We start from the raw sequence: 26,823 nt of genomic DNA on the forward strand, positions 1-26,823 counted from the left end.
TATAAGATATTTTGGACAGCTTTTTCGTGATTAATGGAGTCAAGATGGATAACTTATGAATACCTCCAAATAAAATGAATTTATAATTGAAAAGTTGGTAACACATTTTTCTGATGCTGTGCGAATGGGTTTGCGACACAGTCATGTTGCACTTTTCTGAATCTATAATCATCCGTGCAATGAGGCGAGGCACGGTCCCAGACTGCACGCGAAATAAGGAACAAATTGATAAACTTGAAGAAATTACTGCAAGCAGGTGTGCAACGGCTATCTTCACATGCATTAACAATGAGATTGTTGCCTCACAAGCTGGAATGCACCCGATACTGAATTGGATAAAAGATAAAAAAGATGAGTGGACTTAAAACATCAATATCTTCACGATTAAAGCTGCTAATTTTCATGAAGAAATACAAGGAACTTGTGTGCATATTTCTCCTTTTATGAGGCTTCGACACTGCAAACAGCACATTGTAATTATACGGACACTTGCAAGATGATTTCAAATATAATGAATATGTATCATGAACCAACTTTTAATTTGCTAGTAACTCAATATATATGTTACACGTCTGAAGTTTTTATGGTGCTTGCATTTCACACACGTTATTGTTTAGTTGGGATTTATTTTTGTTTTACAAAGGATTATGGGCAATGAAGTAGTGAACAAAGAGCAGGCAATATAAGGCGGAAAGATGTGGGCTAAAGGACTGTTTATCTAGGATTGGGTGGAGCTGAAGGTTAAGGAGGTTACGTCACAGTTGCGATCTGTGCAGAAGCGAATATTTAAATAGCGCGCGATGACTATAGGGAAGTTTGAGCAGAGAGACGGTATTGAATAGAAATGATCAGCGTTCTGAAGCAGGTAACTTTGAAGGCACTACATCAGGGAGGGCAATTCTGTTTATTTAAATAAGATGGGAATGTAGGCATCGAAAATAAATATTAGAGAGTTGTTTTTGAGATATTTAGAATATGTTTAATTCACTAGGGATGTGTACTGTTTATGCAAACGCAGGAGTAAGTTTGGCAGGTTTAACAACGAGGTTGGAGAGGGGGAGGTCACTGCGTTCAGTAAACTTTGCACTTTGCATTTTGGGAGACAGGTATTGTGGGTCAATTTGGGAGTAAATCATTCATTCATCTAAAAGGGCAGAGAATGCAGGTTATGTTTATAACATGCAAGGTCAGATAGATTTGTCGGAGAAGAGAACGGGAGGACTAACATGGGTTTTATTTTATTGAAACAGCTTCCCCTGACGAAGAGCAAGAAAGCTGCTCGAAATGCATTGGGAATTATTCTTTTGCTGCGATTCATGAATTGAAAATGTCCTGAAGCAATGTAATAAGAGGCCTAGATGGGCACGATTATTTTGTGTGAAGCTTATGGATATTTTGGACAGCTTTTTCGTGATTAATGGAGTCAAGATGGATAACTTATGAATACCTCCAAATAAAATGAATTTATAATTGAAAAGTTGGTAACACATTTTTCTGATGCTGTGCGAATGGGTTTGCGACACAGTGCAATGGCAGCGAAACACATGTCAGGGGTTGCTTTTATTCATTTCAGGTTGGTTGGATGGTATTTTACAAATCAAAAGCTGTAATACTGTGGCGTGGCTTCGGCGTTGCCCAAGAGGCGGCGTAGAGGTTGAGCTCCTGCACGACCTCCACACCTCGCCGGTTCTCGTCAACTCTGCTGGCAGTTTTCGATTAGGACATACTGCCGCTTGTTGGTGAAGATGAGATGAGCCATGCGCCCTCATAAATAATAATTTTTGCAGCTTCTGGACGTTTTCTCGGCCGTGACTCATTTCCTAGAGTCCCTGTCACCATTTTGTGTTTTGAGGAAGCGTGACTTGCGCTTTAACACGCTGCTGCATTTTTCCTGCTACTCGGGATCTCTTCAAGCTACCATACCACTCTACCTCTATTTCTGGCATGAGGTGAGCTCTTCATCCTTCATAGTTTCTGATGCTGCAGCATTTTTGGTGTTTTCTCGACAGCGACCTGGGTTTCCAGACCCGGGTCGCCATTTTGTGTGCCACAACAGCGCGTATCGCGCTCTGAGCTTCTGAAATTTCTTCCGCACTTGAGCTTCACTATGGTCCACCGATACGCTCAATCTTTACTTCCAGGATAAGGTGAACCCACTGCTCTCTTTTATACTCAATTTTCACTGCATTTCTAACAATAGTTCCTGGACTCTGTTCCTCTCATTTCAACCACCATTTTGTTTCTTCAGTAGTGCACGTCCTCTTAGCTTGAGCGCCATAATGTGGCATCTCTTAAACCTTGTGGATGATTTTTCTTCAATGAGCTTATTTTTTCTCTGGCTATTTTTTCTGTGTGCTTTGAGTTGCCCATGACCTCGCTACTATTCATCAAATGACTTTTTCAGTCACGTTCATGACCCTTGTTGTTATGCCCATTTTTTCTTCTTATTGACTTCAGGACTTCTCAAACTTAAACAACTCTTTTCCACTGTATTTGACATCTGGGAGCCAACACTCCACTCAATTTTATCTCCCTGTTGACCATACATGGGGATGCTTCGTGATCTAAAACTCTCTACTACTACCGAGGTACCTATTTGCTCGGACTTTGACTTTGCTTCACAGGATATGGAAGAAGGTGCGATGTCTAAACCTGAGATTCACCCGGGGGCAATTTCTAAGTATCTTATCTTGGAGGAACTACGAGCTCTTAGACCATTTATGGAAACAACAACAAAAACCTTACAAGTCATGCATGATAAATGGTCATCCTTGGATTCTCGTGTTCTAATTCTTGAGCAGTCCACAGAATCTCTGCAAAGTTCCTGCTCTCGGATTCCATCAATAGAAACTGAACTTCTACAGCTTAAAAGGCAAACAGAGGATTTGGAAAACAGATATCGTAGAAACAACCTACGCCTTTACGGACTTCCTGAACTTTCAGAAGGATATAATCCTGCTGCTTTTTTCCAGTCCTTTCTTCCAAAAATTCTAGATGCACCCGCCTTGTCTTCCATCAACATACAGAGCACATCGGTTGGGTCCCAAAGTCTCCTCTAAACCTCGAGGCGTCATCATGTTCTTTCTACAATACACAGACCTCCTACAAGTTCTTTCAGCAGCTAAAGTAAAAAAACAAATTATTTGGGAGGGCCATCGTCTTTATCTGTCACAGGATGTTGCTAAGGTTACTGCTGCTCGTCGGAAGAAATTTCTTGATATGCGCCCACAATTGAGAGCTCTCAACGCTAGATATGGTCTCCTGCACCCGTGCCTTTTCAAGGTCACTTACAAGGAAAAGACTACTACATTTGAAGATCCTGCAGTTCTACAAGAATTTCTACGTCATCATGGGGCGGATGTTATGGACACTTCCAGCGTCACTTGAATGGGCCTGATACATTTCTAGTCTTTTACACCCTGTTTTAATGTTTGTTATCTATATCTATCTATTGTTTTACCCTTTTTATTATCCTATGTGTATTTATGCATTTCTTTAGTGCTCATTCTTTATTGTTTTTTCTTATATTATGTTTGTTTTTTCGACCCCTTTTTGCAGATTTCCCTTCACTCATCCTCTCCTGATGTTATCCTATTGGTCCTTTTCTACTGTCTTTTCTACTATTTTATCAGCGGAGGTTCGGTCACTGCTCTTGCTGTTGTCGCCATCGTCTTTTGACGCCGTCACCCCCTGTTCCACGTTTGTACCCGTAAGTATGTTTTTCAGTCATCTGTTTTTTACATGTACTGTCTATTTGTTCTTTATCTCTTTTTTCTCTCTTTCTTCTTCTTTCCTGATTTTTCCCTTTTTTCTCTCTCTCCCCCTCTTCTTCTTCTATATTGCTCTTAACTTCTTTCTCCTCTTCTTTTATTTCTTCTTATATTTCTCTTTCTCCATAGACTCAGTAAGCATGTTATCGCTTTATATTTGCTCGCAGTTTTTAATTCTGTGTTACTACCCGGAATGTTAAAGGATTAAATAATCCAATTAGGAGGCAACGGGTATTGTTACATCTTGCCAGACTTAAGACTGATGTTGCCCTTATTCAGGAATCTCACCTTTCAGAGGCTGTGGCTTTAAAAGTTAAACGTTGTTGGGTGGGACATGTTTTCTTTTCTCCCACTGATGATAAGAAAAATGGAGTTTTTATTTTGTTTCACAAAAAGTTAAACGTTTCTGTAATTTCTCAAAAATGTGCTACTAATGGCCGTTGGATAATTGTTAAGTTGCTTATTGATAAATACCCATTGTGATTTTCAATGTCTATGCTCCTACTGGTGTTGATAAGCATTTTTGGCCTTCTATCTCAGATATATTGACTACTCTAACAGATGATTATATTATTTTTGGTGGCGATTGCAATCAAATCATTGACCCTCCCCTTGACCGTCACTCCAAAGTTAAATTTTCACCTTCTAAGATGCACTCCCAATTTTCCAAACTATTCAAAACAATGCATTAGTAGATATACGGAGATTATGTAACCCTGACCTTAGAGAATACAGTTTTTATTCCCGTCTCAAAATTCCCAATCCCGCATTGATTACTTGTTTCGTAGCATATCCTTGACTCAACACCCTATTCACTCTGACATTGGTTCCATCTTGATATCAGACCACGCTCCCGTACTTGTTGATATTGACCTCATTCCCTTCTCTCCTCACTCTGGTATATGGAGGTTCAACAATTCTTTGCTCCTTGACCCCATTTTCTGCACCGAATTTACAAAGTTTACATCTGACTTCTTTTTACTTAATCACACTCCTGATTCCTCTTATGTCATGGTTTGGGACTCATTCAAGGCGGCTTCTAGAGGTTTTATCATTAATGTTGTCTCACAAAAGAAAAAACGTAATGAAGCTAAATCTGCTCTATTACTCACTCAAATCAAACAATTGGAACTTGCTTATCATTCCTCGAATACCGAATCCTCCCTTAAAGATCTTATTGATGCCAACATTTCTTTTAATAAATTTACCACTGATGCTGCTTCAAATTTACTATTGAAATGTAACTCATGTTACTACGGCGGTCAAAATAAAATGGGAAAGTTGCTTGCTAATTATTTAAAAATTCGAAAAGAAAGAACAAAAATTGAAATGATTAAAACCTCGACTGGTGATTATTTAAAGATAATGATATTCTTAATAAATTTGTGAGTTTCTACAAAAATCTCTACACTCCGGAATCAGTCCCTACCTCAGTTCATCTTCTTTCCTACTTCCATTCTATTCATCCTCCTCCTTCATCTCATGTAGCTTTTGATTCTTTGAATGTTGATATCTCATTGTCAGAGATTTTCCAAGCCATCTCAAAATTGCGTCACGGTAAAGCCCCCGGCCCAGACGGGTTTACTATTGAATTCTACAGTCATTTCGCCTCTCTTCTTCCACCAAAACTTTTACTCTTGTTTCAATTTTTTCTTGATTCCGGCCTTTCGAGCGGCTCCTTTCAACAAGCCTTAATTTGTTTGATTCCCAAGGATGACAAGGATCACTCTCTCTGTAAAAACTATCGACTCATCTCTTTGGTTAATACCGATTACAAAATCTTGGCAAAGATTCTGGCTCTTCGCATGGACCCTCTACTGCCCGACTTAATTGACCCTGAACAATCTGGTTTTGTTAAGGGCCGTTTATCCTCTGATAATTCCTGAGTCTTCTTTGACATTCTTAGTAAGGCCCCCTCTCTAGATCTTCCCTTAGCTTCTATGTCTTTAGACGCTAAGAGAGCTTTTGACAGGATTAGTTGGGATTTTATGTTTCAGGCTCTCTCTTGGGCAGGTTTTCCGCCCAAATTTCTTTCTTTTATCTCTTTACTCTATTCTGGCCCTCAAGCGTCGATTTTTGTTAATGGTACAGTTTCAGATTATTTCAACCTTCAAAGAGGTGTTCGACAAGGCTGCACTCTTTCCCCTCAATTATTTGTTCTGGTCCTGGAACCTTTTCTTACTAAAATTCGTCAGGATAACTCTATTTCTGGTTTCCACTTCGACTCCCAACAAGTTAAGCTTTCTGTTTATGCCGATGACATTCTTTTTTATTGTTCTGATCCAATCTCTTCTCTTCCTTCTTTTCTTCAACAAGTTTCCTCTTTCTCTGCCGTTTCAGGCTATCGCCTTAATGTAGATAAGTGTGAAATTCTCCCTTTAAATCCACTATGCCAAAAGCATCTTTTTGCTCATTCTGGTTTCTCATGGCAGCCGTCCAAAATTAAATATTTGGGAGTATTGTTTGCCCCTCTTTTATCTGACACTTTGAAAATAACGGTAGGTTTCTCGTGGCTGGCGGGGGTTTGGGGCCACAAAGAGGCATTAGGGGAGAGGAAAACGATTTTCCTCTCCCCTGATGTCTCTTTGCAGGGCATTTCTGCCTCAAGATCGCGCACAGCGTCGCGATCGTGCGGCGGAAATGCCCACCACTAGCACCAGGGATTTAAATTTTGTTTACAGGAAGCAACCCTTTTCGGCCGTTTTGCCCCCGGGGGGGCAGAAATTCCCCACTAGCACCAGGGTTTATTTTTGTGAGCACTTTTTTTTATTTTGGAAGCGACCCCTTGGGTAAGGGTCGTTTCCAGGTGGCATTATTTATGTTTTTGACTTTCTGTCCCCCCTGGGGGCAAATCGGCGTGTTGTTTTGGCCGTTTTGCCGCCGGGGGGGGCAGAAAATCCCCACTAGCACCAGGGAATTGCAAATTTAGTTTTTAGGAAGCGACCCCTTGGGCAAGGGTCGCTTCCAGGCAGCCTGTAAATATCTTTTTGTTTTTCTGCCCCCCCTGGGAGCAAATCAGCCCATTTTTTCGGCCGTTTTGCCCCCGGCGGTGGCAGAAATTACCCACTAGCACCCGTTTTTTTTGGGCCCAATGTTTTTATTTTGGAAGCGACCCCTTGGGTAAGGGTTGCTTCTTGGTGGCCATAATTTATGTTCTTGATTTTCTGGCCCCCCTGGGTGCAAATCGGCCCGTTTTTTGGGCTGTTTTGCCCCCAGGGGGGGGGGGGCAGAAAATGCCTACTTTCACCAGGGAATTGGAAATTTAGTTTTTAGGAAGCGACCCCTTGGGCAAGGGTCGCTTCCAAGCGGCCTGTGAATATCTTTTCGTTTTTCTGGCCCCCCCGTGGGCAAATAGGCTCTTTTTTTGGCATTTTCTGCCCCCGGGGGGGGGGGGGGCAGAAAATGCCATTAGGCACCAGGGATTGTTTTTTTTGTAATGGCGGCTACCCCTTGGGCAAGGTTTGCTTCTTAGAGGGAACTTGTTTTAGCTTTGTTTTTCTGCTTCACCCCCACCCCCCTTGGGGCGAATTGGCCCTTTTCTTTTCTGTTTTTTGGCCCACTAGGCCCTAGGAATTGAGTTTTGTAGGGTGTGGAAGTGAGCCCTTGGGCAAGGCTTGCTTCCAATGTTGCTTATATTTTTGGTTGTTTTTTACTGGCCGCCTCCCTTGGTGCTAGTTGGTCTTTTTTTGTTCTTACAGTCCCCGTGTGAGGGGGGTACTGTTAGGACCAAAAGACCGACTGACACCAAAGGGGTCAGGCAGTAAAAAACGTTCAAAAAATTAACCAGTGTCTTGATGGAAACCCTCACCTAATACCAATTGGTCTAAGCCCTATTTGATGGCCCATCTGGGCGAATGTAAATTTGGGGGGAACATTTGTGTGTTTTTTTTTTATTGTTATATTGTTTGTGAAATGTGGTAGTAATTTTTTTTTCTTCTCTATTTTTGTCTTGTTCCAGGCTTTTGCTGTTTGGATTCTTGTAGGTTGCGGTTCTGTTACTGCTGGTTTTGCAGCTTGTGTAGTTGCATGTGCTTGGTAAGTGAATGTATTTTGTACTACTTTCCCTAGATGATTGTCTTTTTGAAAACTGTGTACTTATAGCAGTTTGTGTGGCTCTGTGTTTTTTTTCTGCATTAGTGCTTGATGTGCATTTTGTTTTCTAATGTGTAATTTTTTTTCTCTTTCTAGTGGGATATCATTTCTTTTTGCTGCGTCTCAGCAGAGTAGGTGCTGGTGAGTGTTGCTAGATTTTGTAAGAGTGAAATTCTTTTGGATTGTATAGATCTTTGTGTGAAAGCCTTACCCTTGTTTACTTCTTACTTTGCACAGTGTAGGTTGTTGTTCACTTGTGTGTGAAGTCTTCTTGCTTTGTAAGGATAATGGCTAGTCACAGGATTACTGCTCAGCAGGTTCTTGGTTTGCTTTTTGAGTCTTCCTCTGACCATGGTTCAGAGACTGACTCCGATTCGGACCCAGAGGTAGGGGCAGAAGATTCAGGCAGTGAATTTTCTCTTCGCATGGAATCATCGGATGATGAATCTTCTTCTAGTGCTGATGAAGTGCCTATGGTAGAGGAGAACATTGATGTGCCGGTAGTGGGCCAAGAGGCATCTGTGCTGCTGCCTAGGGCCGCAAGGTTTCCTTTCTTTTTACATCGACAAGAGGCACGTGGGCTGCAGCCTGTGCCCAAAAGGCTTCACATTGCTGTGGTGCGCCAAGAGGCATCTGGTGCTGTTAGTCTTCCTGTTGGTGTAGTGCAGCAAGAGGCATCTGGGGCTGTTAGGCTTCCCATTGGTGTAGAGCGGCAAGAGGCATCTGGGCCTGCTTGGTTTCCCGGTGGTGTAGTGTAGCAAGAAGCATCTCAGGCTGCTAGGCTTCCCGTTGGTGCAGTGCAGGAAGAGCCCTCTGGGGATGCTATGTTTTCTGTTGGTGTTGTGCAGCCAGAAGTATCTGTGGCTGTTAGGCTTCCCGTTGGTGAACAGCAGCAAGAGGCTTCTGGGCTGCAGGCTGGGGTGGCTGCTCCCCCCGTTGATAGGGATGGCCTCTGGGTTCCCCATGGCATGGTACAGCCGGCATTGCCAGAGTTCACTGGTGTTCCTGGGTGTAGAGTGAATACTGAGAATTTTCTGCCAATACATTTTTTTCAGTTGTTTTTTGACGATGTGTTTTTGCAAGAGATTGTTGAGCAAACTAATTTTTATGCAGAACCGTTTTTGAGGGACAACAGTGCCAGCCTTAAGCCCCATTCTAGAGCTACCCGGTGGACTCCCACAAATGTTGAAGAGATGAAGAAGTTTTTGGGATTAACTTTTTTGATTGGCTTGCTAAGGAAGCCTTCAATGTCTTCATATTGGTCCACTAGTCCCTTGATGGCAACAGCTATATTTCCAGCAGGCATAAGTCGTGATCGGTATATGCTTCTTCTTCGGATGATGCATTTTGTTGATAATGGTTTAGCTTTGCCACGTGATCACCCTGATTGTGAATGTTTGTTTAAAATTCGGCCTGTCCTTGATCACTTTGTTGATTGTTTTTCTGAGATATTTGCCCCTGGTAAAGAAATTGCAGTGGATGAGTCTTTGCTATTGTTCAAGGGCCGCTTGGTTTTTAGGCAATACATTCCTAGTAAGAGGGCACGCTATGGAATCAAACTGTATATGCTGTGTGACAGTGAGACTGGATATGTCTACAATTTAAGGGTGTACACTGGTAAGGAGTCCAGCATTAACCCTCCTGGTTTCCTTCCACTTTTGGAGTGCCTGAGAAAATTGTGTGGGAACTAGGTAGAGGATTATTTAACAAAGGCCACCATTTATATGTAGATAACTTCTACACTGGTGTGCGGTTGTTCAAGGAGTTGGCCAAATTGGGCACTGTTGCTTGTGGCACAATGCGCAATAACCATAAAGGTTTCCCAAAGGAACTTGTTTGCAAAAGTCTTTTGCGGGGACAGTCAACTGCATTGCGATGTGGGGAGCTTCTAGCTGTGAAGTTTTCAGACAAGAGAGATGTGTACATGCTGACTACTATCCACGATGAAAGTACTGTACCTGTGCCTGTTTGGAGTCAGGGTGCTGAAGTGCGCAAACCTGTGTGCATTTTAGCTTACAATAAGTACATGGGTGGTGTTGACAGAGTAGATCAGAGGTTGGAACCTTATGCTGCTCTTCGAAAGGCTTACTTTTGGTACAAGAAGTTGGCTATTCATCTGTTCCACTTGGCATCCTTTATTGCTTTTGTTGTGTACCAGAAGTCTTGTCCTGAGTCGAAGATGCCTTTTGTTAAGTTTCAGGAGTCTATAATAGGCAGCCTTGTACTTGTGGAGAAGGCAAGTGTTCCTAGATTTGGAGTGGTGGAGGATGTGGCTAGATTGAAAGATCGCCACTTTCCTGAATACATCCTCCCACTACCGCAAGAGACTTTCCGACTAGAAGATGCAGAGTCTGTTGGCGAAGAGGCGTGCGGAAGGAGTCTCGCATGTACTGCCCTGACTGTCCTTTTCTATTTTCTATTTAGGGAGTTTTATAAAGCGCATGGTGACGCAACAAAGGCGTGTCCCCACGCTGAGGAGAAACTTTTATTACTGGAACTTACAGAAGCGGCAAACCTACTGAGCGAATAGAGCAGTTTTAAGCTTAGCTCTAAAAATTGATTCAGATGGCTCTAATCGCAGTGCCATGGGCAGCTTGTTCCATCTAGCGGCTGCAAGGCATCTGAAAGATCTTCCCCCCATCCGTGCTCTGGACACCTTAGGGACAACCAGGAGTCCAGAGCCGGAAGATCTCAGGGATCGGGGAGGCTCATAAGGTGTCAAAAGTCCTTGCAGAGGGAGAGGGGATCTCCCATTAATGATCCGATGGCATGTACAGAGTGCTTTAAATTCTACCCTGCTTCTGACCGGGAGCCAGTGCAAAGACCGGAGAGCCGCTGCAGAAGCCGCTCTTCTGGGTAGTCTGAGCACTAATCGGGCAGCGGCATTCTGTAGGACCTGTAAGCGACTGAGATTCTTCTCCAGGGTGCCTAAATAGAGAAGGTTGCCATAGTCCATCCTTGATGTGACTAGTGCATGTACCAAGGTTTGTCGGGCTCTCACAGGCAAGAACTTCAGAGTCTTCCTGAGGCTTTTAAGGGTCCCAAAGCATAGTCCGACCACCTGGTTGATCTGAGGGCCAAAGGTGAGGGCGGCATCAAACCAAATGCCCAGATTCCTCGCTTTTTGGCAGGGAATGGGTGTTGGGCCCAGGGAAGATGGCCACCATGCCGACGTCCACGCAGACTGGCAACCCCCCACGACCAGCACCTCGGTCTTGCCTCCGTTGAGCTTGAGGCAATTGGCGGACATCCAGGCAGCAAGGTCTTGCATGCATGCTCTGAAGATGTCCGCCGAAAGACCGGGTGCGCGCGATAGGGAGATAACCAACTGCGTGTCGTCGGCATACGACACCAAGCTGAGGCCGTGACTCTCTACTAAGGTGGCAATCGGAGCGACATAAAGATTGAAAAGTGTTGGACTCAGGGACGAGCCCTGTGGCACCCCCTGGTCCAAAGGAATTCGCTCCGAGTAGTGGTCACCCTGCCTCACTTGGAAACCCCGGCCAGTAAGAAATGAATAAATCCATTTCAACGCTGCCCCTCTCACCCCAACCTTGTTCAGACACTGTAGCAAGATGGAATGTGCTACAGTGTCGAACGCGGCGCTAAGATCTAATAAAATTAGCGCCATTGTTTGTCCCTCGTCGGCACCCTGCCTGAGAGCTTCGGTGGCCCTCAGAAGGGCAGACTCCGTAGAATGACGGGGCCGAAACCCGAATTGGGTAGGATGAAGATGGTTGCCTTCCTCCACATATGTCATTAGCTGTTTATTTACCACCTTCTCCGCTACCTTGGAGAGATAAGGCAGCAAGGAGATGGGGCGTAGATTGTCCAGGTTCTCAAAGCTAATGTTGGGCTTCTTGCGGAGGGGAAGCACCACAGCCTGTTTCCAATCCTCAGGTATTGAGCTGGATCGGAAGGAGACATCTAGCACATGCCTGATGTAGGGTTCAAGAGTCTCCAAACTGTCACTCAATCTTTTAGGGGGTGCAGGATCTCGGGGAGAGCCAGATTTAACAGACCTGCAAATTTTAATTAGCTCTTCCGGTGAGGGGGTAATAAAATTAAGTAACTGGTTTCGATCATCTTCCTCTGCTGCTAGGTCTATCGGCTCTTCCGCTGCATGAGGTATTTCGGGGAAGGCAGTGTAAATTTTAGACACTTTATCTCCGAAATAAGTAGCGATGCGGTTGCATGCTGCTACTGAGTGATCTTCGTCTAGACTTGCAGTTTTTGGGGTGGCTAGAGACTTATATATGCTGAACAGTTCCTTGGCGGAATTCTCTGCCCTCTGGATTCTGTCTGCATAGTATGTAGCTTTCTCTATACGGATTTTATTATGATAGATACGTCTCTTGATATGATAGGCTTCTTTCATCGAATCATCATATGCCACTCTCCATTGTCTCTCTGCCCGTTTACAGTCCCTTTTGGCGAGGCGCAATGCCTCGCCAAACCAGGGAGCAGTTATCTGTCTGTGGGCACCTTTTTTTGGCCGACCCAATGGGGCTGTGCAGTCCAGAGCGGCTATGATGCGGTCATTGAGCAATTTGTTTGCCGTTGCCACATCCTTGCCTCCTGGAGGCCCTTCCTCAATGAGAGCCCTATTGAACTCTGGCAGGGAAAATGTTGCCCACCTTCGACGAGGGTAATTGAGAGGGGCGGAAGCATGAGCTTTGTGCTTAGGCAGGTGAATGACAAATGGGACAAAGAAGTGATCTGTCCAGGGCAGGGGCTCTGGGGGTGCAACCAGGACATCCTCCCAGTTGGAAAATATGGGATCTAACAGATGCCCACGGTTATGTGTGGGAAGCTGTCCCTTGAGCTCTAGCTGTAGGGTATTCAGTTCCTCACGGAGCTCCAACGCTCCTTTGTCTAGTAGATCTTCTAGATGTGTGTTTAAGTCACCTAGCAGCAGAAACTTATCACTTCTTAACGCTGTTTCAGTGATACACTCTAGAAGATTACCTTTGAATCTGGACATAGGTCCTGGTTGGCGGTAAACTAGCAAGCCTTTTAGAGTTATGTTACCGTCAATTGTTATGGTGAAAAAGCCCGCCTCACAACTTGCCAAACTGATTGGTTCAAGTTTACAAGCCCAATGTTGTTTAAAGGCGATCGCAATTCCACCTCCTCTGCCTTTCGGTCTGTCCAGGCGGACCATCTGATAATTCTCTGGTAAGGCCTGTATAATATCAGGGTCACAGTTGGAATCAAGCCATGTTTCTGTAATGAACAGTAAGTCAGGATTTTTATCGATGAGAAGCTCATATACATCATATTTATGACAACTCAACGATCTCACGTTAATGAGGCCGCAGGACAAGGAAAAATTACTAGTCTTGTTATCTGCTTTCCCTGTGCGGAAACGAAATTGGCAGTGACGACACCCTTCATTCAACCCTACTCTAACACTGTGGAGTCCTGGAGTACACACATTGAACGAGCAACTTACTAGTTTATTCCTGCTCCAAGTGATTCTGCTGGCCGGGGCAGGGGTTTGGGCCCTGGGCCGTGTCCGGTCGCGGACGGGCGCAGACGGGCTTGGCTTGTGTCTGTCAGCTTGTTTTAAATCGTACCACACGCAAAAGAAGTTTTGGGAGTTTTAATGAGCTGTAAAGTTAATTGCCTGGTCTGAATTCTGTAAACATGTTTAGTTTGTTTCAAGGAATGGCATTAGTGCAATGTGTTTAGTTTTAGAATTTGTGTTAGCTGCTTTGTAGGTATTTCCATTTGTCTAGTGTTATTTTGAAAAAAATAATTCTAAATGTGTTTGTGGTGTGTGCAGGCTGGTGCTTGGCTGGCGGTGTGTGTGGAGTGGCGCTTGGCTGGATGTTGTGTGTGGAGTGGTACTTGGCTGTCTGTGCACGGAGTGGTGCTTGGCTGGCGGTGTGTGTGGAGTGGCGCTTGGCTGGATGGTGTGTGTGGAGTGGTACTTGGCTGTCTGTGCACGGAGTGGTGCTTGGCTGGCAGTGAGTGTGGAGTGGCGCTTGGCTGGTGGTGTGCGTGGAGTGGTACTTGGCTGTCTGTGCACGAAGTGGTGCTTGGCTGGTGGTGTGTGTGGAGTGGTGCTTGGCTGGTGGTGTGTGTGGAGTGGCGCTTGGCTGGCGGTGTGTGTGGAGTGGCGCTTGGCTGGATGGTGTGTGTGGAGTGGTACTTGGCTGTCTGTGCACAGAGTGGTGCTTGGCTGGTGGTGTGTGTAGAGTGGCGCTTGGCTGGTGGTGTGTGTGGAGTGGTACTTGGCTGTCTGTGCACGGAGTGGTGCTTAGCTGGCGGTGTGTGTGGAGTGGCGCTTGGCTGGTGGTGTGAGTGGAGTGGTACTTTGCTGTCTGTGTACGGAGTGGTGCTTGGCTGGCGTGTGTGTGGAGTGGCGCTTGGCTGGGGGTGTTCGTGGAGTGGTACTTGGCTGTCTGTGCACGGAGTGGTGCTTGGCTGGCGGTGTGTGTGGAGTGGTACTTGGCTGGTGGTGTGTGTGGAGTGGTACTTGGCTGTCTGTGCACGGAGTTATGCTTGGCTGTCGGTGTGCGCTGAGTGGTGTTTGGCTGGTGGTGTGCATGGTCTGGTGCTTGGATGGTGGTGTGGGTGGACTGGCGCTCGGCTGGCGGTGTGTGAGTAGTTACTTTCTGTTGGTCACTACACACACTGCTAGTTGAGTGACACTCCACGCAGTCCATCATTTTGTGTAGTTGCAGTGTCAGAAATGTGGGGGTGTGAAAGTGATGGGCCCTTGAATAGCGCTGTTTGCTGGTGTGAGTGTTGAAATGTGATGGGTCCGCGGCTGGTGGTGTGAATGTTTTGTATGTGTCACACGTATGAAAGGTGTATGAATGGCCTGTAAAGAGGTTGGTGCCTTGACGTAGCTTTACAGCTCACGAGCTGTGAGTCAGTGGTTCAGTTAATCATACTTTCAATTATACGCAATGTATTTCATTTTTGTGAAATTACTTGCGAATACAATTGTATGTACTGAATCATCACTCACCCTCGTGCCAAATCCAACCAGTAAGTGTATGTGCTTGCGGATTAGATTGCTGTGCAGTAATATTTGTTTTTTTTCTCTTTCTGCAGTAGGGTGTACCTTGTCCCTTATTGTGATTGTTGTAATGTGTTGCTTTTCCTTCCAGATGTTGTCAGTGGTCTGGTTTGTATCAGGTATGAAAGGTGTGCGAATGGCCTGTAAAACGGTTGGTGCCTTGTCGTGGCTTTACAGCTCACAAGTTGCGAGTCACTGGTTCGTTTCTATGCTTTTTTTCATTGACAGAGCATTTCATTTTTTTTAAATATCATGTTAATAAAATTTTATGTACTGAACCATCACTCGCCCTCGTGACTAATCCAACCTGTATGTGTGTGTCTTTGAGGAATAGATAGCCGTGCTTGAATGTTTGACTTTTGAGTAACTCTGTTATGGTGTATATTATAGCTATATATAACTTTCTAAATTTAGATATTATTGTTAAATCATGGTAGTATATGGTCATGTATTTCTGGTGAATTCTATTGTTGTTTTTTATCCACAATCTCCTGTAAACTTGAAATTGTCTGTCACAATTTCCATGCGATATTGTCCCCAGAATCGCACGTTCTCCAATTGAAAACTTAATTCATTCAAAACAATTTGGTTTTGCAAGGGGGTTCCCATGAGTTTTTGGTCCAGGGCTTGGCGGGCATCTTTGGAAACTACCATAAACCCAAACAGTTCTGAAAACTAGACACCAGGGGGAGTCCAGGGAGGTATGGCATGCATGGGTCCCCCAATATTTTCCTAACCAGAAATCCCTGCAAACCTTAATTTAGGTTAAAAAAAACACTTTTCCATACATTTTTGGGTGGGATCTCCCAGCCGGCACAAATTTCCTACCACCCAACGTTCTCCTTGATATTCCGAGTAAAATGATACCTCACTTGTGTGGGTGGGCCAAAGGCCTGTGACTAAGGTGGGGTGCTTAATTTGTCAAACCTAAATACTACATTTTTTAAAAATTCATTTTTAGCCTGTTCTGCTTTGGGGCACCCACACAAGTGAGGTATCATTTTACTCTGTGGTTTTGACATGTCACCAATGTCAAAACCACCAGCTTTTGCAAGAGTGGTTACCTGAGTTTTTGGCCCCGTGCTAGACGGCCATCAAGGGAAACCTACCAAACCCACACATTTCTGAAAAGTAGACACCCGGGGGCTTCCAATGAGGTATGGCTTGTGTGGATCTTTCAACGTTCCTTTAGCCAGAATCCCTTGCAAACCTCAATTTTAGCAAAAAAATCAGTTTTTTCACACTTTTTTTGTATGGGAAAGCGTGGCATCACTGGGCTCACCCAAATTTCCTCCCACCCAACGTTTCCCAAGGTCTCACGATAAAAATGGTACCTCACTTGTGTGGTTAGGCATAGAGGCTGCAACAGGAAAAGGTCCAAATCGTACAGTGGAGGATTTAAAATACCCTATTGCAAAACTAACTTGATTTTTGGGGGGGGCACCTGAGTTTTTGACCCAGGGCTCGGCGGTCATCTTTGAAAACTACCAAACCCAAACAGTTCTGAAAACTAGACACCCGGGGGAGTCCAGGGAGGTATGGCATGCATGGGTCCCTCAATGTATTCCTACCCAGAATTCATTGCAAATCTTAAAATTAGGTAAAAAAACCACTTTTCCAAACTTTTTTGCGTGGGATCTCCATGCGGGAAAAAATGTCCTACAACCCAGCGTTCCCCTTGTTATGCCGAGTAAAATGATACCTCACTTGTGTGGGTGCCCCAAAGCAGAACAGGCTAAAAATGAATTTTTTAAAAATGTAGTATTTAGGTTTGACAAATTAAGCACCCCAGCTTATTCACAGGCTTTTGGCCCACCCACACAAGTGAGGTATCATTTTACTTGGGAGATCAAGGGGAATGCTGGGTGGTAGGACATTTGTGCCGGCAGGGAGATCCCACCCAAAAATGTATAAAAAAGTGTTTTTTTTAACCTAAATTTAAGGTTTGCAGGGATTTCTGTTTAGGAAAACATTGGGTGACCCACGCATGCCATACCTCCCTGACTCCCCCGGGTGTCTAGTTTTCAGAACTGTTTGGGTTTGGTAGTTTCAAAAGATGGCCACTGAGCCGCAGGCCAAAAACTCAGGTGCCCCCCCAAAAAATCAAGGTAGTTTTGCTATAGGGGATTTTAAATTCACCACCGTACGATTTCAACCTTTTCCTGTTGCAGCCACTATGCCTACCCACGCAAGTGAGGTACCATTTTTTTCAGGAGACCTTGGGGAAACCCTGGGTGGGTGGAAATGTGTTGATCCACGCAGATTCCAGAACTTTCCACCACAGAAATGTGAGGACATTTTTTTTATTTTGTCAAATTCTTAGCTTTGCAAAGGATTCCAGGTAACAACACCTGGTGGTAGGCAGTCGAGTCACCCCATCTTGAATCCCCCTGGGTGTCTAGTTTTAAAAAATGTATAGGTTTGCTAGGCTTCCCTAGGTGCTGGCAGAGCTAGGGCTCAAAAACAAAAGGTAATCTCTTTGTCCAAAACGGGCAAGATTTCACTGGGAAATTGAGGTGCGACCACGTTGCGTTTTGCGCTGTTTCATGTCGCAGCCACCATGCCTTCCCACGCAAGTGAGGTACCATTTTTTTCGGGAGACTTGAGGGAACGCTGGGTGGGTAGAAATGTGTTGATCCACGCAGATTCCAGAACTTTCCACCACAGAAATGTGAGGAAAATGTGTTTTTATTGTCAAATTCTTAGCTTTGCAAGGGACTCTGGGTAACAAAACATGCTGGTAGGCAGTCGAGTCACCCCATCATGAATTCCCCTGGGTGTCTAGTTTTCAAAAATGTATAGGTTTGCTAGGTTTCCCTAGGTGCTGGCAGAGCTAGGGCTCAAAAACAAAAGGTAGTCTCTTCGTCCAAAAAGGGCAAGATTTCACTTGGAAATTGAGGTGCGACCACCTTGCGTTTTGCGCTGTTTCATGTCGCAGCCACTATGCCTATCCACGCAAGTGAGGTACCATTTTTTTTCGGGATACCTGGGGAAACGCTGGGTGGGTGGAAATGTGTTGATCCACGCAGATTCCAGAACTTTCCACCACAGAAATGTGAGGAAAATGTGTTTTCGTTGTCAAATTCTTAGCTTTGCAAGGGATTCTCGGTAACAAAACCTAGTGGTAGGCAGTCGAGTCACCCCATCCTGAATTTCCCTGGGTGTCTAGTTTTCAAAAATGTATAGGTTTGCTAGGTTTCCCTAGGTGCCGGCAGAGCTAGGGTGCAAAAACTACAGGTAGGCACTTTGCCATAAAAGGGTCAATTTTTAACTGCAAAATTGAGGTGTGGCCACGTTGCATTTTGCGTCGTTTCCTGTCCCACGCACAAGGCCGACCCACACAAGTGAGGTACCGTTTTTATCAGGAGACTTAGTGTAATTCAGATTTGTAAATCAACTGTTATTACAAATTGAGTTTTAATGCATTTCTCCCTTCCCAATGAAAGACATTGTGTAAAAAAAAAATCGTTTTACAAAATGACCAATAATTCTCATGCTAGTATGAGTATTCCCAATTTTGAAAATGTGCAATTATATACTGTTTCTAAACTCTATAATTTGTACCCAATTCAGAATACATAGGTGTCTTTCATACCGATTTTTCCACGTATACATTGTCCAAGAATAAGTGCTCTATACCCAGTAAATAAAAAAAAATCATTGCAAGTTGCTGCTCAGTTTTTGGATCTGGGTTCGTCTGGTTCTTGGAGAAACTACAAGTACTATATATCCCCACAACCAGGAAGGTCTAAAAAATGTAATGGTACATTGCTTTCCAAGAGTTGTCAAAATTACTAGAAGTTGAAAACGTTGAGACAAAAGGCTGTTTTTTTCAACAAATTTTCAATTATTTCAATATTTAACTGTTAGTTTCTATAAAGAAACCTTCATGGATTTAGACAAATGACCCCTTTTTTAATTCAGAATTGTGTCTACTTTTCGAAAATGTATAGCTCTCCAGTGTCCCTTATTGCTTTCAAACTCATTTCTACCATTAACTGGAAGGAGGTGAAAAGCTCTAAAAATAGCAAAAATAGGCTATGTCCCAGAAAAATGCCAAAACTGTGTGAAAAATGTTGGTTCTCTGACAAAAGTCTGTCATTCCCTAAAAGCTGAGAAAATGGAGATTTCAGCCCCACAAACCTTTTTTGATACCATTTGCGGGAAAAACCCAGAGGCTTTCATTTGCAGCCCGTTTTTCCCATTTTTCTGAAAAAAACAAAAATGTCACTATATTTTGGTTAATTTCTGGGACCCCTCCAAGGGAATTCACAAACCCTGGGCACCTTTAGAATCCATATGATCTTGGAAGAAAAGGACGCAAATTTGGTGTGGATACCTTATGTGGTCAAAAAGTTACAGGGGCCTACGCGCGCACTACCCCAAATCGCCAAAAAAAGGCTTAGCACAGGAGGGGAAAAGGCCTAGCAGCGAAGGGGTTAATGTCGTCATCAGTCTCTAACACGCGTTTCCGCGAGTAACCGCCTTCTTCAGGAGAAGAGCTTGTTGTTCTAAAAAATAAAGAACAATGTATATTGCACATTTATAGGTACGATAGTGCATTGAGGCTAAAACTTGATACAAGATATATCTAGGTACACATTAGGCTCTCCTACTTTAGCCCCTTCCATGCTCATGATGAGCTCAGCTCGTCATGCAGTACACTGCTTGTGTGCTCATGACGAGCTGAGTTCGTCATGAACAATGGGATTTCAAGAAGTTCAGCACCAAGGATGAATTGCTGTAGCATTGATGTGGTTAATATAATGCTAAATCAACCGAAGAAGATTGGGGAGTAACAATGAAAGGAAAACCCGTGCTCAGAAAGGAAACTGGACAAGTGATAAACCATCAATAGATATAACCCATTTATAGTATAGAAAAGATTAGATTGTGTGGTAGAGAACCAGATGAGAGTGATAGGGCATAATAGAAAAAGAGTGCACCAGCATGGCTGAGAGATCGTTGTTATTTTAGACAATAGTGATAGTCCTGATAAAGGGCCCTACTAATAAGGAGTCCTAAGATTCCTAAACTGTTCTAACCAATCTGGAATATGTTGATGCTTTTCGCTTGAAGTGATATATTGCTGGGATATGTAGAATTTCTATTAATGATATTAAAACAAGAGAGCATGATATAGCATAACCTATCCCCAGAGCCGTATGAGTGAAGTGAGCATATGATTAATTTGAGGCTACTGCATACCTGTTCGTCTGTTATTACTGGACCTAAAACAATCTAAAGGTCATATATGGATAAAATAGCGAAGGAATCCCATGCTGGTACATTTTACCATTAAACAAAAACAGTTTATTCTCCAAATAAAACAATAACATTTTGAGCAGGTGTGTTGGAAATGTATGATAGATCTGTTCATCAAGAAATATTCCACTGCCCTCATTCCGTCCTTATTTTTAATGCAAGTATATAAGGCGGAGGCATCAAGTGGTATCAATAAATAAGTTGGTTTCCATACAATATTTTGGAATTTACTTAAGAAGTCGCAGGTGTCCTGCACAAAAGATTTAAGCCCTCTGACAAAGTCTTGCAGGAAATAATCGATATACGTAGACAGGTTCTCCAAAATGCCATCACAGGCAGCTATAATGGGCTGCCCTGGTGGTTTACTGATGTTTTTGTGTACCTTTGGTATAAAGTAAATCACCAGAATAGTTGGATGCTCTTTCTTGAGGTATTTAAACTCCTCCCAACTTAGCAGGCCCATGCTCTTCCAAGCCAACAATTGTGAAAATAATAGTTCCTGTATGTCTTTAAATTTCGTAGGAGAAATCTTCCTGTAACATTCCACATTATTTGATTATGCGCTTCCTCCAAATACTCTGTAAGAGGCCATAAAACGATATTCCCGCCCTTATCGGATTCATGTATTATGACCTGTTGATTATCCTTGAGTTTGTCTATGAGCTGATGGCATTTTCTCTCTTGATTGGTATGTTTCCTGTGTGCCTTATTGATGGTAATGTTCAAATTCCTAATTTGTGCTACAATTTGCTCATTAAAAACATCAACAGAATCTCTGGCCAAGATAGGAACACATTTTGATTTAGTTTTGAAGGGAGTGAAAGCTTAGGCACCATTTCCATGCAACTGAGACTGTTATGAACTAGGATTGACTGAATCAATTTGATTGACACTCACATTAGATGTGGATATGTCTTCCCGTTCAAAGGGATGTAAATCACGTAACAGTCCATAATCTGATGCCATAAGCTCTGAGATCTCCGATTCTTTCATTGGCATATCCAAAGAGAGTGGGTCTTCCTGTTTGTTACGTTGGTAATGAAACGTTTTAAGTTCAAGTTTCCGAATAAACCTATAAATGTCCGCTCTCGTCCGAGTATAGTTAAAATTGGATTCTGGACAATACGATAGGCCAAGAGATAGGAGCTGCTGTTCAACAGCAGTGAGGTTAATGCCAGCTAAATTGATAATGGTGTTGGTTTCACAGGCATTTGAGTCACCGGGTGCCATATTCGTAATGTCCACTGCTACTTTGCAATGCCCTTCCCACGTTTGTGCTTCCTGGCATTCATACATATGTATATATACATACAAACAGCAAGGTTGCCCTCAGTGAAGATGCCACACACAGGAGGTTAATGCATTTATTTGAAGACTGCAGAGTTGCAGATCCCCACATCACAATTTTGTTTCGTAAGCCCTACGCGTTTCAGACATGATTGTCCTTGTTCACAGGCATAAGAAAAGTGAACTGACAGCTGCAATGTGGAACACCTGATAATCTTCACAAGTCCCTCCCCAGTGGGCGTAAGCATGATTGCATGCTGGTAGAGAAGTTCCATCAATATGTTATTCTGTTATTCTCTTGTGGGTGCTGCGAAATCACCCTAGTAGTTCGTAATCTTGCCCGAGTGGGTTGATTAGAGGCAGGAAACACTGCAAAGTCTATATTTTACTGTCCTTCAAAACGGAACTCCTGTTCCATCAGCGCGTTACAATCACCTTGCCTTGGATCCGCACTGGAGGCAGCGGGGCGTCTCTGTGGCTGGACCAGCCACTCAAGTCCAAAAAGTAAGGTTGCCCTCAGTGAAGACACTGCACACAGGAGGTTAACACCTTTATTTGAAAACTGCAGAGCTGTAGATCCCTACATCACTATCTTGTTTCAGAAGCCCTACTCATTTCAGACATGATTGTCCTTGTTCACGTGCATAAGAAAAGTGAACTAGCAGCTGCAATGTGGAACACCTGATAATCTTCACTAGTCTTGCCCCAGTGGGCATATGCATGATTGCATGCTGGTATCTGAAGTTCCATAAATAAGTTATGCCCTTGTGGGTGCTGACAAATCACCCTAGTAATTCGTAATCTTTCCCGAATGGGTTGATTAGAGGCAGGATACACTGTAACCTCTGTATTTTACTGTCCTTCAAACTGGAACTCCTGTTGCATCAGCGTGTTGCAATCACCTCGCCTTGGATCCCCACTGGAGGCAGTGGGGCGTCTCCCCGGCTGGACCAGCCGCTCAAATCACAAAAGAAAGGTGGTCCTTGGGGGCCAACTACTCCTCCTTTTACCTCCAGTAAGTTCCATACAGCAGGATTGCTGAGTAGTTTTTTTTTTACTACATTTGATTTTGTTATAATTTATAACCGTACAAAAAGTCACAGTAAATCATAACACATGTACATTAGTCCTTCATGTCAAATGTCTCAATTGCGACACATGCAAAACCAACAGTTGATGGACAGAATGCAGAACAATGTCATACATTCACCCCAGTACATGGATCTGGGCCTAAATCCATCATTTTTTTGCACTCCACACCACCCCAGTTCAGACATGGCCATATGCAAATCAGCCTTGACCCTGTGCCTCATGGGAACAGTCCAGCCGGAACTGCCAAGCCATGTCTTTCCTGGACCGGAATCAAGCATCCTAGGAACGGTTTCTGGCTATCAGCCGTCTTCAGCCAGGATAGCTTGACTCCAGTGGTGTGGAGAGCATGGGACTCACGTCTGAGCATTATACACATGCTAGCAGAAGCAGGCTGGATGGTTAGGTCAGAAAATGCCCACTTTCTAAAAGTGGTATTTTCAAACACAGAATGTTAAAATCAACTTCACTAAAAGATGTATTTTATCATTCTGCGTTCAGGCATATTAAACTCAAATTCCCACCATGTTCTCTGAGTCAGTTAGGGTCATAGGATGTAATGATTAAACTGCCCAGTCTGGCCTTTGGAGAACAGGTAGCCTTGAAATAGTGAAAAATGGAGTAGGCTGTAATTCACTACCAGGACATGCCACACACCCCACAGGGCATGTCCTGCCTTTTACCTACAATGCACCCTGCCCATTGGGGTAACATGGTCCTACCTTAGGGGTGACTCACATGTAGAAAAGGGAAGGTTTAGGGACTTGTAAGTGTGTGCACTTGCCAAGTCGACATTGCAGCACAGGCTCTGCAGTGGCAGGCCAGAGTTACACTTTACAGGCTATTTACGTGGGTGGCCCAATCCAGTGCTGCAGCCCACCAACAGCATTTGATCTATCGGCCCTGGCACTCGCAGTGCACTTTACTAGGGTCTGACACATAGATCAAATAAGCCAAATATGGAAATACCAATCCATAACACATTCTATATAGGAGCACTTGCACTTTACCACGGACAGCAGTGAGAAAAGTGCGCAGTCTCATTACACCAGCAAAAACAGAGTAAAAACTGGGAGGTCAGTAAGCAAAAAGCCAGGGGAAACAAGCCAAAATTTGCCAAGTCTAACCGTAAGTGACATCACTGATGACATCACTGATGACATCTCAAATGACATCACTGATGACATCATCCGCATGATAATCTGATGCACCTCCTCAAACCCTAATATAACCTTTGACAGACCCACTCCAAAATATAGACTACCATTCTCGAAACCATACACAATACCAATTACTACATACCCATTCACTGATTCCTTGGTCAACACACACATCCACTCACTCACCTATACAGTCACTCATACATGCAGTCACTCATCAATACAGCCACTATTTTATGTACTCATACACCCATACATATACTCAAACAGTGCCACTCACCCATAGAATTACTCACACAGCTAGTCAGTAATGCAAAGAATTATTCACATTCACATTTACTCACCTACTCAGTTATACATACACCACATCACTTATTTATACAGATACTAACAGATACTCTCATATACAATCACTGACACAGCACACACTCATCCATACAGATACTCTCACAATCACTCTCAAATATAATCATTTATATACTCCTACACTCAAAAATACTACCTTTCACATGTGTAGTTACTCGCACATGTACAACTAAGACATCCATTAACTCACCAACACAGATATGCACACTCACTCACCTATATAGCCTTTCACTGCTGCACTCTTGAACCCATGTGGGAGGCAAGAACGGCAATGGCGGTAAAAAAAAACAGCAGGAGAGTGTCGCAAGAGGGGCTAGCTAATACTGGAACTAAAATGATGACTAGCACACAATTATAAAAAGGAGACTAGAAAGTATATACAATAACCCAACCTTACATATGCAAAACACAAAATGGGCTGATGATAGCGTGGGCTAACACAGAAGTAAAAGCTGCAACGAACGGATAAGGCAGCTTGCACAGAATCAACGGTTAAGGCAGCTTGCACAGAATCAGGAGCGATGCGGGCAAACAGACAACGGCTGGTGGGCTCAGGCAGTGGGGGCAGGGGAAACCTGTCAAGGGGGCATGGGGAACTGGTGCAAGGACCTGCTCAGGTGGAATAGCCTCACTTCTGACATCTGAAGTTGGCGAATGATGAGGCAGGTGCTTGAAGTGTGAAGAATCTTGAGAAATGGACTTTCCAGAATGGTGAGTGGTCACCATGTGTTCTTTACTAGTCACAACCCTCAGTGGGTCAACATCAAAGGAGCATCAGACTTGCACTTTAGTTTCTGTCTGACAACGACTCGATCTATTTTTGTAAAGACAGTGCTCTTAGCACATTGGCATTTGTCTGCAGATGTCTTCATTTTGTATTTGTAACATGAATAATTTTAATGAAGTTCACCATCATTAATTAAGGTTTCTTTGATTCATTGTTGTAACATGGTCTTCATGGCTCTGGCTCTCCCAAACATCAATGTGGCAGGACTTTCAGTTGTCATTAAATGGGGAGTCCACCGATATGCACGAAGAGCAGAATTTAGAGTTGATTTAAGTTGAAGCTTTTCTAGGGTCTTATTGAGTTTTCTCATAAAATGCTTACCAACTCCATTTGCTTGTGGCCAAAGAGGTGTGCATTTCTGATGCTTGATATTTAAACGAGTCAGAAAGTCTTTAAACTCTTGACTGTTAAAAATGTGGGCCATTGTCAGACTTCAGAATCAAAGAAACACTCCATGTTGCAATACTACCATCTAACCTCTCAATGATTTTTTCTTGAGTGATCGATGAGAGGTCTTCTACCAAGGGATAACGAGAATACTCATCAATGACTACCATCAGATGATGTAAATTGTCAAGGGGTACAAATAAGTCAACAAAAGTCCTCTCCCACACATGCTTTGGCATATCAGACCTGTTCAATGGATGCTACGTTGTTTCACGAGGTAAGCAGTTGCACAAATGGTAGAACTTTAATTCCCTTGCAACTCTCTCATGAAGACGAGGAAACCAGACTCTGTCTCAGAGAGCTCACTTAGTGGTGACAATGCCACAATGTCCTTCATATGCCACTTCCATGACTTGTTTTTTCAGACTCTCCGGTATGGCAATTCTCAGACCTCATAAGTCAATACTTTCTTGAGTAACACAAAGCTCTTTTTTCAAATTTTTTAATTTCTGATACTCACTGTCATTTGTAAGAGGTTGTGTGCTGGTTTCATTTGCAATAATGTCTTGTGGTAGCAATGATTTGTTCCAATGACATAGCTGCAGATGTACTGGACTTTACGATAAAGTTAATGTAGGCTTCAGCCACTTTGTAAGTGGTAACTACACTGTACTGGCACTCTCCGACACTTACCCTTCTGTTGCAAACTCTGGATTGGGAATAGTAATTTTTACCCCTACACTAGCCAACACTTACCCTACTGTTGCACTCACTGGAGTCGGAATAGTAGTTTTTACCCCTACACTATTCAACACTTACCCTACTGTCGCACTCACTGGAGTCGGAATAGTAGTTTTTACCCCTACACTATTCAACACTTACCCTACTGTCGCACTCACTGGAGTGGGAATAGTAATTTTTACCCCTACACTATCCAAGACTTACCCTATTTTTGCCCTAAAAGTAATATGCATTGTAATGGTATGTGTTGTAATGGTATGCGTCGTAATGTAATGTGTTGTAAATGTAGTTTCTATAAATGCGTTGTGATGGCATGCGATGTAAAATCTTGCATTGTAATGGATGTTCCGATATAAAAACTGCATTGTAAAGGCATGCGTTGTAACATCATACATTCCGTTATCAGACCTTCAGCGACTGTCTGTAAAAAATAAAAATATATTTAAACCAAGGAAAAGTGAGCGCAGGGTCATCAGTCAGAATTCATATTCCAGTGGCCAAAAGGGAGCCACTTGACATTGACAATGTGATAGTAGAATCCTTGGAAATATCTTATGTTGTGACAGAGGTCACTAGGGCTGGTAGCCAATAGTGAGTCGGCTGGAAAGGACCCTGATTGGCTGGACGGGGGCTTCTTAAGACTGCACTGCTCTGCCTTGGTTCATCTAGCATTGTAATATCACAGAAAAAAAGAGCCTGAGGAGGTCTAAATTCCTATAAACCATGAGGTGTGCTGTTACTAACAGATGACAAAGAGGAGGATAGCTCCTATAAGGAGCAATGAGCTTCACACACCGAGGGGGTGTCATGCGTCATCATAGGGCAGCTCTCATTGGGCCAGTGCTG

Source organism: Lissotriton helveticus, chromosome 2_1 (assembly GCF_964261635.1).
Source record: "Lissotriton helveticus chromosome 2_1, aLisHel1.1, whole genome shotgun sequence".
Lineage (NCBI taxonomy): Eukaryota > Metazoa > Chordata > Amphibia > Caudata > Salamandridae > Lissotriton > Lissotriton helveticus.